We start from the raw sequence: 3,634 nt of genomic DNA, 5'->3' as shown, positions 1-3,634 counted from the left end.
GTAAAGGTAAGCTCGAACGTAAAACAGCAACCTGGTATGCAAAAAATTAATGCGAGCGAAATAATAATATACTTGATTCGTAGGCCTATCCAGTTAGTGGCCCTGGGATGGATCTCCCAACATCTCCATCTCATTGATGATGATTGAACAGTGGACACAACTCGGATGGGAAAAAATCAAAGTGATCGATTTTTTTATTGGGTTATTTTACGACGCTGTATCAACATCTAGGTTATTTAGCGTCTGAATGAAATTAAGGTGATAATGCCGGTGAAATGAGTCCGGGGTCCAGCACCGAAAGTTACCCAGCATTTGCTCGTATTGGGTTGAGGGAAAACCCCGGAAAAAACCTCAACCAGGGACCTTGTCCCGACCGGGATTCGAACCCGGGCCACCTGGTTTCGCAGCCAGACGGGCTGACCGTTACTCCACAGGTGTGGACCATTTGATCGATATTCCAAAAAGTTAAATTTGAAATTGATCGAATTCATGATAAAATGTTTTGTATATAGTATTACATATTAATAAATCTTGTTTTTTTTTACACAAAACTCGTTTTTGTTATATTTAATCCCTGTCATAATACATTATTTGTTAAAAAGGCATATGTCCAGCTAATTTAAGTGCACCTACTAAGGGTATGGTTGATTATATTTCCAAATACACTTCTCACGAATTTGATTATATTTCCAAATACACTTCTCACGAATGTGAGTTAAAAATAATATATTACTTTGGATTATTCAGAATATTAATAAACCTAAATGGTTAAGATAGAAATATTTTTTTGTTTCTCCTGTAAAATTTCTCTTTCTGGATTTGGGCCCCTTCAACATTTGATGTACACTGGTGATGCCTGTAGTTACAATTACAATAAAGTGAAATAAGGATACCTATTGCAGTTACAATATGTACAGCTGTCAAAAAAAAAAGTGGCCGCACTTGTGAACAGCGAATATTTTCAAAGTCCACTTCGGGTCGCGGCGATGTTACACGATGCATGTGCTTGTACAAGCAGTTCCCGAACTATGAAAGTGTTCCATGTCTGCGCCTCGTAGGGCAGCGGTGGAGTGCTTGTTTAGTGATTCAAAGGTTGTGGGTTCGGGCCTTCTTCAAGTTTTCATTTTATTTTTTAATCGTTCTTTAGCGATGTTAATGCTATTCAAATTATCATTTATATTCAGTTATCGTTCTTAATGGATATCACGTTATTTATATTTTGTTATCGTTCTTTAGAGATATGAATAAAATTCAAGTCATCATTTGTATTCCGTTATCGTTTTATAACGATATGAATAACAATTTTTATTATTGTATCTCCAATGGTGGTTAATCCTATTTTACATATGTATGTTAGGGCTATAGTTTCATACACAAAGAAGATAAGCATAAAGAAAATTAGAAAAGAAAATTAAATTAGCTTACGCGATGTAAACAAAACATAAACAAACCATAAATTAGGCACTGCGATTGCAAAATAAATATCAGGTATCAATTTGAAACATACAAAAACATTAACAACACACATACGTAACACTTCTATAACACAAATACGCAGCCTTCCGTACCATACATCATAAATTAATACACAATAGTCATACAAACACAATCAAACTATAATTACGACATTGCGACGACATCAAGCATCACGTAACTGACTCACATACATAACAAATCAAGCATCCGTTACAACACATACACTTCAACATAGTAACCACACTTTTAAAAGTTACAAATCTGACTCCAAGAAGAATAAATAGGACACTGTTACTAATTACTATTCTTTTACAATTTCTTAAATATATCTGTAATAAATCTGTGAAATTCCGATATGAATAATATTCACGTTTTTTATATTGTTATCGTTCTTTAGCGATATAGATAATATTCAAGTTATCATTTATATTATGTTTTCCTTCATTAGCATTATAAAATAATATTCAAGTTATTTATATTGTTATTGTTCTTTCGCAATATAAATAATCTGTATTTTATGTAAGTAATTATTATAACACAAATAACCATCCTTCTTTGTAAAATAGGTTATTTTATTTAGATAATTAAATAAGTATTATATAATATCTTATATTAATTAAACAAACCGATATTTATCATTTATATTCTGTTATCGTTCTTTAGTGATACTGTATAAATAATATTCTAGTTATTTATATTGTAATCGTTCTTTAGCGATATAAATAACATAAATTTAATATTAGGTTTCGAAAAATCCAGTTGCATAATACTGGTATTAGTTTTTCTTTTTGTATTATTACATTATACTATCTTGAACCACAATAAAATGAAAAGGAGTAACGAGGAATTGAACCTGAGACGTTGACATCTAAATTCCGACGTTCGTCCGCTGAGCTACGAGGGCAAAAGTGTGGAAACATTTTCGGAAAAATTGGCCCAATCACACTCTAAGATTTTCTGATGATTCGTAGAAGCTAGTCCAGGATGTGGGGGGCAAAGGGTAATTGAGATTTCCCGGTCTCTGATCGGGTCAAACATCCTGATAGAATTAATATTTAACACTTGCCGTGACTTTCGGTGAAGTCCGGAGGGCCCAATTAGTCAAATCCACTCTCCTCATCTCCATGCTTGGGTCCCCTGGAATTTAATAAGATGCGAAAGAGATAGTGGTGTGCGGAAAGCAACGGGATGTTACCGCATTTAGGCCTATCCTTCCCAAGAAAAACTGCAAACATAAACAAAGGAAGCTTTTAATAGAAGAAGAAGGATATTCTGCGGACCTCTGGAAAAATAACTAAGGAAGAGACTAGTGAAGTGCTTTGTGTGGAGTGTGGCATTGTATGGGGAAGGAACATGGACATTACGACGAAATGAAGAGAAACGAATTGAAGCATTTGAAATGTGGATGTGGTGAAGAACGGTGCGTGTGAAGTGGACAGACAGAATAAGAAATAAAATTGTGTTTGAAAAAGGGAGTGAAGAAAGAATAATGCTGAAACTGATTAGAAAGAGAAAAAGGAATTGGTTGGGTCTCTGGTTGAAAAGAATAATAGAAGACATTAGGATATGTGGATCATATGCGGAGACTAAGAGGAAGGCAGAAAATAGGAAAGATTGGAGATTGCTGGGTTTGCAATGAAAGACCTGCCCATGGACAGAACACTTATGTATGTGGGTATGTTCAGAATGCCTGGAATATCGTGTCTAAGAACAGTCGCTATTTGCAAAGACTAGTCGACTCCATGCCCACTCGACTGCAAGATGATCGAGATAAGAGGAAGATAGACTAAGTATTGAATTGTGGCTTTTTGTTTTGTTTTTTGAACGCTTAATTGTTGGAATGTTTTAAGGACGACGCCAGTAAATTTGTTTTGTTTATGCCACGAAAGAAATTTTTATTGAGAATAAAATCTTTTTTTTGTTTCCATTTGCAGCCACAATATCATAATGATAAAGTCATGGCATAATATATTAATGAACCTGATGTTAATTACTAAAATAATCATAAAAGAGAAAGGAGTCATTATGTATAGTTTGTCTCTCTCAAAAACATAACAAAAAAGAACATAAAAAGCACGAGGTTGTAGTCGAACGCAGGGCCTCATGAATAAGAGGCCTGAACGCTACCATTACCCTATCGAATAACAGAATGAATACT

Source organism: Periplaneta americana, chromosome 16 (genome assembly GCF_040183065.1).
Source record: "Periplaneta americana isolate PAMFEO1 chromosome 16, P.americana_PAMFEO1_priV1, whole genome shotgun sequence".
NCBI classification, from domain to species: Eukaryota; Metazoa; Arthropoda; class Insecta; order Blattodea; family Blattidae; genus Periplaneta; species Periplaneta americana.
This window is presented reverse-complemented; position numbering follows the sequence as displayed.